Genomic DNA, 13,124 nt, shown 5'->3' on the forward strand with positions numbered 1-13,124 from the left:
CAGCAACTCTGATTTATCTGTTCAATATTTATTGACCCTCTGTCCTTTATACATATTAATACAATGTGAAATGCAATAATTCACAGTGTCAGGCTGGATAATTGCGGTAACAACTGCATGTTAGTCGAATCACATAATTTTATGTTAACTTGCAGGTTATGCTTCCTTTGTGTGTATAATTATGTTGTTATTGCTAGCCCAATTTTCAGAATTAGTGTTTCAGAATTAGAGAAGTGCAGGAGTTGAAGAAGTCCTGAGAAAAGACAGCTAAAACATAATTATTTGGTAAACAAACAAGGTTATTGACTAGTTTCTGCATGCTCACTTTTAAGGAAACATTTTATTTTCTTCCTATTTCTGTTGTTTCCCAGGAGGGATTGCTCCTAAACACATTAATGGCCACCCTGACCCTTTCCTCAATCCATCTCTAAGGAGATGCAGTGATTGACCTGATAGCTGCATTAAAGAACAACTCTTAACCATATATCAAAGTCCACCTTATTCCTCCTGGAGGAGGCACAAGTTGAGTTATGCCTGCAGAGGTGGCTCTTCATGGGGTGGCTGCCCACATCTAGTTCCTAATTCCATGCCATTTGGTTAACATGCTCTATCTCAGGCTCTACCCAAAAGAAAGATGATATTTTGATCTACAATTAGGACTATTCTTTGTTTTATTAATTTTATTTTTGCTTATGCTTCTTACTGAAAAATTCTTCAGTGACTACAACCTTTCCAATCAATTTGTTTCAGATTTCCATTTAGAGACCATGAAAATAATAAAATAATGTTTCTAAAATGTTATTCTGCTTTCAATTTAAAGTTCAAGAAGCATAAAATTGTATAAAATTATTTTAACATTTATTCATAACATTTTAGTCTAAATTTCTAGGATTTGGCCAAAAGATCTGTGCATTATTTTTTTCTTTTTTTTATTATTATACTTAAAGTTCTGGGGTACATGAGTAGAACATGCAGGTTTGTTACATAGGTATACACATGCCATGGTGGTTTGCTGCATCCATCACCCCATAAACTACATTAGGCAATTCTCTTGATGCTATCTGTCCCTTAACCCTTCATCTCCCGACAAGTCCTGGTATTTCAAATTCTCTTGATGCTATCCGTCCCTTAACCCCTCATCTCCCGACAAGTCCTGGTATTTCATGTTCCCTTCCCTGTATCCATGTGTTCCCATGGTTCCACACCTGCTTATGAGTGAGAACGTGCAGTATTTAGTTTTTCTGTTCTTATGTCAGTTTGCTGAGAATGGTGGTTTCCAGTTTCATTCATGTCCCTGCAAAGGACATGAACTCATCCTTTTTTATGGCTGCATAGTATTTCATGGTGTATATGTGCCACATTTTCTTTATCCAGTCTATTATTGATGGACATTTGGGTTGTTTCCAAGTCTTTGCTATTGTGAACAGTACCACAGTAAACATATGTGTTCATGTGTCTTTATAACAGAATGATTTATAATCCTTTGAGTATATACCCCGTAATGCGATTGCTGAGTCAAATGGTATTTCCAGTTCTAGATCCTTGAGGACTCGCCACAGTGTCTTCCACAATGGTTGAACTAATTTACACTCCCACCAACAGTGTAAAAGTGTTCCTTTTTCTCCACATCCTCTCCAGCATCTGTTGTCTCCTGATTTTTTTAATGATCGCCATTCTAACTGGTGTGAGATGATATCTCAATGTGGTTTTGATTTGCATTTATTTAATGACCACTGAAGATGAACTTTTTTTCATATGTTCTTTGGACACATAAATGTTTTCTTTTAAGAAGTACCTGTTCATATCCTTTGCCCACTTTTTGGTGGGGTTGTGTGAATTTTTTAAAGTTCTTTGTGATCCTGGATATTAGCCCTTTGTCAGATGGGTAGATTGCAAAAATGTTTTCGCATTCTGTTGGTTCCTTGTTCACTCTAGTGATATTTTCTTTTGCTGTGCAGAAATTTCTTAAGTTTAATTAGATCCCATTTGTCAATTTTGGCTTTTGTTGCCAACGCTTTTGGTGTTTTAGTCATGAAGCAGTTGCCCATGTCTATGTCCTGAATGGCATTGCCTAGGTTTCCTTCTAGGGTTTTTATGGCATTAGGTCTTATGTTTAAATCTTTAATCCATCTGGAGTTAATTTTTGTACAAGGTGTAAGGAAGGGGTCCACTTTCAACTTTCTGCATATAGCTAGCCAGTTTTCCCAACACTGTGTTTTAAATAGGGAACCCTTTTCCCATTGCTTGTTTTTGTCATGTTTGTCAAAGATCAGATTGTTGTAGATGTGTAGTGTTACTTATAAGGCCTGTTTTGTTTCATTGATCTATACCCCTGTTTTGGTACCAGTACCATGCTGCTTTGATTACTGTAGCCTTGTAGTATAGATTGAAGTCAGGTAGCGTGATGCCTCCAGCTTTTATTTTTTTCTTTTTGCTTAGGATTCTCTTGGCTAAGTGGGCTCTTTTTTGTTCCATATGACATTTAACGTGGTTTTGTCCAATTCTGTGAAGAAACTCAGTAGTAGCTTGATGGGGATAGCTTTGAATCAATAAATTACCTTGGACAGCATGGCCATTTTCATGATATTGATTCTTTCTAGCCATGAGCATGGAATAATTTTTCTTTTTTTTTTTTTTGGTGACTTTGTTTTTTTATTGCATTTTAGGTTTTGGGGTACATGTGAAGAACATGCAAGATTGTTGCATAGGTACACACATGGCAGTGTGATTTGCTGCCTTCCTCCTCTTCACCTATATCTGGCATTTCTCCCCATGCTATCTCTCCTCACCTCCCCACCCTCCCTGTCCCTCCCCCATTTCCCCCCAACAGACCCCAGTGTGTAGTGCTCCCCTCCCTGTGTCCATGTGTTCTCATTGTTCAACACCTGCCTATGAGTGAGAACATGCGGTGTTTGATTTTCTGCTCTTGTGTCAGTTTGCTGAGAATGATGGTTTCCAGGTTCATCCATGTCCCTACAAAGGACATGAACTCATCATTTTTGATGGCTGCATAATATTCCATGGTGTATATGTACCACATTTTCCCTGTCCAGTCTGTCATCTATGGGCATTTGGGTTGGTTCCAGATCTTTGCTATTGTAAACAGTGCTGCAATGAACATTCATGTGCATGTGTCCTTATAGTAGAACGATTTATTATCCTTTGGATATATACCCAGTAATGGGATTGCTAGGTCAAATGGCATTTCCATTTTTAGGTCCTTGAGGAATTGCCACAGTCTTCCACAATGCTTGAACTAATTTACACTCCCTCCAACAGTATAAAAGTGTTCTTAATTCTCCACATCCTCTCCAGCATCTGTTGTCTCCAGATTTTTTAATGATCGCCATTCTAACTGGCGTGAGATGGTATCTCAATGTAGTTTTGATTTGCATTTCTCTAATGACCAGTGATGATGAGCATTTTTCATAAGTTTGTTGGCCTCATGTATGCCTTCTTTTATAAAGTGTCTGTTCATATCCTTCACTCACTTTTGAATGGGCTTGTTTGTTTTTTTATTGTAGATCTGTTTTAGTTCTTTGCAAATTCTGGATATCAGCCCTTTGTCAGATGGGTAAACTGCAAAAATTTTTTCCCATTTTGTTGGTTGCCGATTCACTCTAATGACTGTTTCTTTTGCCGTGCAGAAGCTGTGGAGTTTGATTAGGTCCCATTTGTCTATTTTGGCTTTTGTTGCCAATGCTTTTGGTGTTTTGGTCATGAAGTCCTTGCCTACGCCTATGTCATGAATGGTTTTGCCTAGATTTTCTTCTATGGTTTTTATGGTGTTAGGTGTTATATTTAAGTCTTTAATCCACCTGGAGTTAATTTTAGTGTAAGGCATCAGGAAGGGGTCCAGTTTCTGATTTCTGCACATGGCTAGCCAGTTTTCCCAACACCATTTATTAAACAGGAAATCCTTTCCCCATTGCTTGTTTTTTTCAGGTTTGTCAAAGATCAGATAGTTGTAGATATGTTGTGTTGCCTTCAAGGCCTGTATTCTGTTCCATTGGTCTATATCTCTGTTTTGGTACCAGTACCATGGTGTTTTGATTACTGTAGCCTTGTGGTATAGTTTGAAGTCCAGTAGTGTGATGCCTCCTGCTTTGTTCTTTTTGCTTAGAATTAACTTGGCTATGTGGGCTTCCTTTTGGTTCCGAGCATGGAACCAAATTTTTCATCTGTTTGTGTCCTATTTCATTGAGCAGTAGTTTGTAGTTCTACTTGAAGAGGTCCTTCACATTCCTTGTTAGTTGTGTTCCTAGGTATTCTCTTCGTAGCAATTGTGAATGAGAGTTCACTCATTATTTGGCTCTCTGTCTGTTATTGGTGTATAGAAATGCTTGTGATTTTTGCACATTGGTTTTGTATCCTGAGACTTTGCTGAAGTAACTTATCAGTTTAAGGAGATTTGGGGCTGAGACGACAGGGTCTTCTGAATATACAATCATATTGTCTGCAAATAGAGACAATTTGACTTCCTCCTTTCCTAATTGGATACCCTTTATTTCTTTTTCTTGCCTGATGGCCCTGGCCAGAACTTACAATACTGTGTTGAATAGGAGTGGTGAGAGAGGGCATACTTATCTTGTGCCACTTTCCAAAGGGAATGCTTCTGGTTTTTGACCATTCAGTATGATATTGGCTGTGGGTTGTCATAAATATGTCTTATTATTTTGAGGTACATTTCATCGATACCTAGTTTATTGAGTGTTTTTAGCATAAAGGGCTGTTGACTTTTGTCAAAGGTCTTTTCTGCATTTATTGAGATAATCATGTGGTTTTTGTCTTTGGTTCTGTTTATGTGATAGATTATGTTTATAGATTTGCATATGTTGAACCAGCCTTGAATCCCAGGGATGAAGCCAACTTGATAGTCATGGATGTGTTGTTGGATTTAGTTTGCAAGTATTTTATTGAGGATTTTTGCATGGATGTTTATAATGGATATTGGCCTGAAATTTTCTTTTTTAGTTGTGTCTCTGCCAGGTTATGGTATCAGGATGATGTTGTTATCATAAAATGAGTTAAAGAGGGTTCCTTCTTTTCTATTGTTTGGAATTGTTTCAGAAGGAATGATACCAACTCCTCTTTGTATCTCTAGAAGAATTCGGATGTGAAACCATCTGGTTGTTAGGCTATTAATTGCTGTCTTAATTTCAGACCTTGTCTTTAGTCTATTTAGGGATTCAACTTCTTCCTGGTTTAGTCTTGGGATCATGTAAGTATCCAGGAATTTTTCAATTTCTTCTAGAATTTCTGGTTTATTTGCATAGAGATGTTTATAGTATTCTCTGATGGTAGTTTGCATTTCTGTAGGATGGGTGTTGATGTCCTCTTTGGCATTTTTTATTGCATCTATTTGATTCTTCTTTCTTTTCTTCTCTGTTATTCTAGCTAGCAGTCTATATATTTTGTTGATCTTTAAAAAAAAAAACAGCTCTTGGATTCACTGATTTTTTTGAAGTGATGTTTGTGTCTGTATCTCCTTCAGTTCTGCTCTGATCTTAGTTATTTCTTATCTTCTGCTAGCTTTTGGATTTGTTCTTTGTCCTCTAGTTCTTTAAATTATCATGTTAGTGTGTCAATGTTAGATCTTTCCTCATTTCTCATGGGAGTTTTTAGTGCTATAAATTTCCCTGTAGACAGTGCTTTAAATGTGTCCCAGAGATTTGGGTACATTGTGTCTTCGTTCTTATTGGTTTCAAAGAACTCTATTTCTTCCTTCATTTCATTATTTATCCAGTAGTGATTCAGGAGCAGGTTGTTCAGTTTCCATGTTGCACAGTTTTGAGTGAGTTTCTTAATCCTGAGTTCTAATTTGATTGCCCTGTGGTCTGAGAGGCTGTGTTTGCTGAGGAATGATTTACTTCCTATTATGTGGTCAATTTTATAATAAGTGTGATGTGATGCTGAGAAGAATGTATATTCTGTGGATTTGGGGTAGAGGGTTCTGTAGATGTTTATTAGGTCTGCTTGGTCCAGAGCTGAGTTTAATTCCTGGTTATCCCTGTTAATCTTCTGTCTCATTGATCTGTCTCATACTTACAGTGGGGTGTTAGCCTCCCACACAATAATAGTGGGAGATTTTAAGTCTCTTTGTAGATCATTAAGAGCTTGCTTTATGTATCTGGGGTGCTCCTGTATTGGGTGCATATATATTTAGGATAGTTAGTGCTCCTCATTGCACTGATCCCTTATACCATTATGTAATGCCCTTCTTTGTCTCTTTTGATTTTTGTTGGTTTAAAGTTCGTTTTATCAGAGACTAGGATTGCAACCCCTGCTTTTTTTTTGCTTTCCATTTGCTTGGTAAATCTTCCTCTATCTTTTTATTTTGAGCCTATGCGTGTCTTGCGTGTGAGATGGTCTCCTGAAGATAGCCCACTGATGGGTCTTGACACTTTATCCAATTTGCCAGTCTGTGTGTTTTGATTGGGGCATTTAGACCATTTATATTTAAGGTTATTGTTATGTGTGAATTTGATCCTGCCATTATGATGCTAGCTGGCTGTTTTGCCTGTTAGTTGATACAGTTTCTTTATAGTGTCAATGGTCTTATAATTTGGCACGTTTTTGCAGTGGCTGGTACTGGTTGTTTCTTTCCATGTTTAGTGCTTCCTTCAGGACCCTTGTAAGGCAGGCCTCATGGTGACAAAATCTCTCAGCAGTTGCTTGTCCATAAAGTATTTTATTTTTCCTTCACTTATGAAGCTTAGTTTGGCTGGATATGAAATCCTGGGTTGAAAATTCTTTTCTTTAAGGATGTTGAATATTGGCCCCACTCTTTTCTGGCTTATAGGGTTTCTGCTGAGCGATCCACTGTGACTCTGATGAGCTTCCCTTTGTGGGTAGCCCGACCTTTCTCTCTGACTGCCCTTAGCATTTTTTCCTTCATTTCAACCCTGGTGAATCTGACAATTATGTTTCTTGGGGTTGCTCTACTCAAGGAGTATCTTTGTGGTGTTCTCTATATTTTCTGGATTTGAATGTTGGCCTTCCTGGCTAGGTTGGGTAAGTTATCCTGGATAATATCCTGAAGAGTGTTTTCCAACTTGGTTTCATCCCCCCTATCACATTCAGGCACTCTAAACACATGTAGACTTGGTCTTTTCATATAATCCCATATTTCTTAGAGGCTTTGTTCATTTCTTTTCATTCTTTTTTCTCTAATCTTGTCTTCTCACCCTATTTCATTCAGTTGGTCTTCAATCTTGGATATCCTTTCTTCCACTTGAGCAATTTAGCTATTTAAATTTGTGTATGCTTCACAAAGTTCATGTGCTGTGTTTTTCAGCTCCATCAGGTTGTTTATGTTCTTCTCTATGCTGGTTATTCTAGTTAGCATTTTGTCTATCCTTATTTCAAGGTTCTTAGCTTCCTTACATTGGGTTGGAACATGTTCCTTTAGCTTAGAGAAGTTTGTTATTACCCACCTTCTGAAGCCTGCTTCTGTCAATTTGGCAAACTCATTCTCGGTCCAGTTTTGCTCACTTGCTGGTGGGGAGTTGTGGTCCCTTGAAGGAGAAAAGGTATTCTTGTTTTTGGAATTTTCATCCTTTTTGCACTGGTTTCTTCCCATCTTCATGGATTTATCTACCTTTGGTCTTTGAAGTTGGTGACTTTTGGATGGGGTCTTTGGACATCCTTTCTGTTGATGTTGAACGTATTTGTTTCTGTTTGATAGTTTTCCTTTTAACAGGCAGCCATCTGCAGGAGTTTGCTGGAGGTCCACTCCAGATCCTGCTTGCCTGTGAATCACCAGCAGAACAGCAAAGATTGCTGCCTGTTTCTTCCTCTAGTATTTTTGTCCCAGAATGGTACCTGCCCGGGCTCTCCTGTATGAGGTGTCTGTCAGCTCCTGCTTGAAGATGTCTCCCAGTCAGGATACATGGGATCAGGAAGCCACTTGAGACACTCTGTCCCTAATCAGAGCTCAAACACTGTGCTGGGAGATCCACTGCTGTCTTCAGAGCTGCCATACAGGGACGATGAAATCTTCTGAAGCTGTACCCACAACCACCCCTTTTCCCAGGTACTCTGTCCCAGGAAGTTAGGGGCTTTATTTCTAAGTCACTGATGGGCTGCTGCCTTTTTTCAGAGATGCCCTGCCCAGTGAGGAGGGAATCTAGTGACACAGTCTGCTTGCAGAGGTCATGCTGAGCCACCATGGGCTCCACCCAGTGGCTGTGTAAACTTCCCAGTGACTTTGTTTACACAGGCAAGGTTAAACCACTTACTGAAGTCTCAGCAATGGCAGATGCTCCTTCTGCCACCAAGCTCAAACGTCCCAGGTTGAGCTCGGACTGCTGTGCTCACTGTGAGAATTTAAAGCCTGTGGATCTTAGCTTGCTGGTCTTTGTGGGGGTGGGACCTGCCAAGGCAGTTCACTTGGCTTGCTGGCTTCAGGCCCCTTATTCAGGGGAGTGAACAGTTCTGTTTCACTCGTTGGTGTTCCAGGCACCACTAGGGTATGGAGAAAAAAAAAAAAAAAAAAAAAAAAACACACTGCTGTGGCTAGCTTAATTTCTTCCCAAAAAGCCACCCAGTTTTGTGCTGAAAAGCTAGGGCCCTGGCGTTGTAGGCACTGATTGAAATTTCCTGGTCTGCAGGTTGTGAAGACAGTGGGAAAAGTTCAGTATCTGAGTCATAGTGCTGGGAAAAGTCCCTAATGGCTTCCCTTGGCTAGGAGAAGGAGTTCCCTGGCCCCTTGCACTTCCTGGATGAGGTGACACCCTACCCTAAGTTGTCTCTCCCTCTTTGGGATGTACCCACTGTCTAACTAGTCCCATTGAGATGAACCTGGTACCTCAGTTGGCAATGCGGAGATCACCCATCTTCTGCATCACTCTCACTGGGAGCTACACACTGGAGCTGCTCCCATTGGCAGCAATCAGATGTATGCATTTTTTTAAATGGTATCTTTTGTTATTCTTTTCTTCTTCCTGATCATTTTTGTAAGCGTTACTTAAATATTTCTAATTTAAAATATCATCTACTGTGTAGATTCTGGGTATCCATACCAATTTTCAGAATCAGAATATGTGGAAGAAGGACCTTAGAATTATTATATTAATTAATTCTTATGCCAATTGATTCTTATCTTTTAACTACTATGGATGTCCCTGATCTACACAATTGTCTTGTTACTGATGGTAGAGTAGACATAAGGCAGGCAAAAGTCAACAGTTATTGAAATACAGATTGACTATACTGGAACAATAAATAGGTAGATTAGCCATGTAAGATTTATGGACCTCTCCATCGTATCCACTTAGAGTAGACATTATTGCTCAACCAGAAAGCTGGATGTGGTGGCACACATCTGTAGTCCCAGCTACTTGAAAGGCTGAAGCAGGAGGATTGGTTGAGTCTAGGAGTTTCAGATCAACCTCAGCAACACAGTCAGACCATGTCTCTAAAATAAATTAATAAATGGATTACTTAACTCAATTACATAATAAAATCATCTTTTTGTTCACTGTGTTGCAGCATGAAAAAAATTAAGGAGGGTACTTCCGCCAAGATGGCTGAATAGGAACCTCTCTGATGATGTGCAGTTACCAGTGAGAGCAAGCAAGAGAGTGTGTGATCTCTGCATTTCTAACTGAGGTACCAGGTTCATCTAATTGGGACTTGTTAGACAGTGAGGGCAATCCAAAGAGGGTACTGCCTCACCCGGGAAGCACAAGGGGCTGGAGAACTCCCTCACCTAGCCAAGGAAAGCCATTAGGGACTTTTTGCCAAATACTCTGGCACTCTGGTTCGGATACTGCACTTTTCCCACCATCTTCACAACCCCCAAGCCAGGATATTCCCTCCAGTGCCTATAATGCCAGAACCCTTGGATTTCAGTACAAAACTGGGTAGCTGTTTTAGCCGTATCATTTTGTTTTCCTGGAATGCCAGTGAGGCAGAACCATTCATTCCCCTAAAAAGAAGGGGGATGAAGTCAAGGAGCGAAGTGATCTGGCTCGGCGGCAGAGGGGGAGACAGTCGAGCTTGGTGGAGGGAGGGGCGTCCACCATTACTGAGGCTCAAGTAGATGGTTTTAACCTTGCCTGTATAAACAAAGTCACCAGGAAGTTTACAAAGCCACTGGGCAGAGCCCATGGCAACTCAGCAAGACCTCTGCAGGCCGACAGTGACTAGATTCCCTTCTTGCTCTGCAGGGCATCTCTGAAAAAAGGCAGCAGCCCATCAGGGACTTAGAACAACTGGGAAAGGGGGTGGTTGTATGTACAGCTTCAGTAGACTTAAACATCCCTGCCTGGCAGCTCTGAAGGGAGCAACAGACCTCCCAGCACAGCACTTCAGCTCTGATAAGGGACAGACAGCCTCCTCAAGTGGCTCCCTGACTCCCATTTATCCTGACTGGGAGTCACTCATATAGGAGTGCTCCAGCTGACATCTGGCAGATACTAGAGGAAGGAACAGGAAGCAATCTTTGCTGTTGTGCAGCCCCCATGGGTGATTCCCAGGCAAACAGGGTCTGTAGTGGACTTCTAGCAAATTCCAGCAGACCTGCAGCAGAGAGGCCTGTTGGAAGGAAAACTAAAACAGAAAGAAATAGCTTCAACATCAACAGAAAGGACGTCCACTCAGTGACCCCATCCAAAAGTCACCAATTTCAAAAACCAAACGTAGATAAATCCATGAAAATGGGAAGAAACCAGCATAAAAAGGATGAAAATTCTCAAAATCAGAACACCTTTTCTCCTTCAAGGGATCACAACTGCCCACCAGCAAGGGAGCAAAACTGGACTGATAATGAGTTTGACAAATTGACAGAAGCAGGCGGGCAATGGCAAACTTCTCAGAACATGCTCCTTTAGTGCAAACTCTATGCAGGGAAACTAAGAACCCAAAAAAAGGTTAGATCTAGAATAACCAGCATAAAGAAGAACATAAGTGACTTGATGGAGCTGCAAAACACAGCACACTAACTTTATGAAGCATACACAAGTTTAAATAGCTGAATTGCTTAAGCAGAAGAAAGGATATCTGAGATTGAAGATCAACTCTATGAAATAAGGTGAGAAAAAAGAGGGAAAGGACATGAACAAAGCCTCCAAGAAACATGGGATTATATGAAAAGACTAAATCTACGTTTGATCAGTGTACCTGAATGTGACAGGGAGAATGAAACCAAGCTGGGAAACGCTCTTCAGGATATTATCCAGGAGAATATCCTCAACCTAGCAAGGCAGGTCACATTAAAATTCAGGAAATACAGAGAATATCACAAATATATTCCTCAAGAAAAGCAACCCCAAGGCACATAATCGTCAGATTCACCAGGGTTGAAATGAAGGAAAAAATGCTAATGCTAAGGGCAGCCAGAGAGAAAGGTCAGGTTACCCACAAACAGAAGCTCATCAGATTCACAGCGGATCTCTCAGCAGAAACCTTACAAGCCAGAAGAGAGTGTGGAATAATATTCAATAACCTTAAAGAAAAGAATTTTCATATCTTCATAAGCAAAGAAGAAATAAAATCCTTTATAAACAAGCAATAGCTGAGAGATTTTGTTACCACCAGGCCTGCCTTATAAGAGTTCTTGAAAGGAGCACTATACATGGAAAAGAACAACTAGTACCAGCCACTACAAAAACATACAAAATTGTAAAGGCCATTGACACTATGAAGAAACTGCATCAACTAACAGGCAAAGCAATCATCTAGCATCACAATGGTGGGATCAGATTCACATATAACAGTATTAACCTGAAAGGTAAATGGGCTAAATACCCCAATTGAAAGACACAGACTGGCAAATTGGAATAAGAAACAAGACACGTGGGTGTGCTGTATTCAGGAGACCCATCTCAAATGCAGAGATGCACATAGGCTCAAAATAAAGGGATGGAGGAATATTTACCAAGCAAATGGAGAGCAAAAAAAAAAAAAAAAAAAAAGCAGGGGTTGCAATCCTAGTCTCGGTTAAAACAGACTTTAAACCAACAAAAATCAAGAGACAAAGAAGGGCATTACATAGTGGTAAAGGGATTACTGCAACAAGGAGAGCTATTTTAAATATATATGTACCCAGATATATAAAGCAAGTTCTTAATGATCTACAAAGAGACTTAGCCTCCCACACAATAATATGGGGACACCTTAACACCCCACTGTCAATATTAGACAGATTAACGAGGCAGAAAATTAACAAGGAGATGCAGAACTTGAACTCAGATTTGGACCAAGCAGATCTAATAAACATCTACAGAACTGTCCACCCCAAATTCACAGAATATACATTCTTCTCAGCACCACATCACACTTATTCTAAAATTGACCATATAATTGGAAGTAAAACATTCCTCGGCAAATGCAAAAGAATGGAAATCATAACAAACAGTCTCTCAGACCATAGTGCAATCAAATTAGAACTCAGGATTAAGAAACTCACTCAAAACTGCACAAATTCATGGAAATAGAACAGCCTGCTGCTGAATGACTACTGTGTAAATAATGAAATGAAGGCAGAAATAAACATGTTCTTTGAAACCAATGGGAAAAAGAATGTACCAGAGTCTCTGGGACACATTTAAAGCATGTGTAGAGAGAAATTTATACACTAAATGCCTATATGAGAAGCAAGGAAAGACCTAAAATCAACATGCTAATATCACGATTTAAAAAACTAGAGGAGCAAGATCAAACAAATTCAAAAGGTAGCAGAAGACAAGAAGTAACTAAGATCAGAGAAGAACTGAAAGAGACAGGGACACAAAAAACCCTTCAAGAAAATCAATGAATCCAGGAGCGTTTTTTTTTTTTTTTTTTTTGAAAAGATTTAAAAAATAGTTAAACCACTAAGTAGAATAACAAATAAAAAAATTAACAATATCAGACAAAAAAATTGGAATATGTAGAGATTCAGCTTCCAGGAATTTCAAATGACCATCAGAGATTACTACAAACAACTCTATGGAAATAAACCAGTAAATCTAGAAGAAATGGATAAATTCCTGGAAGCTGAATCCCTAAATAGTCCAATAACAAAGTCTGAAATTGAGATAGCAATTAATAGCCTACTAACCAAAAAAAGTCCAGGACCAGATGGATTCACCAGAGGTGCAAAGAGGAGCTGGTACCATTCCTTCTGAAACTGTTCCAAA

This window comes from Sapajus apella, unplaced genomic scaffold, assembly GCF_009761245.1.
Source record: "Sapajus apella isolate SASKATOON/1434 unplaced genomic scaffold, GSC_monkey_1.0 scaffold26, whole genome shotgun sequence".
Taxonomy (NCBI): domain Eukaryota; kingdom Metazoa; phylum Chordata; class Mammalia; order Primates; family Cebidae; genus Sapajus; species Sapajus apella.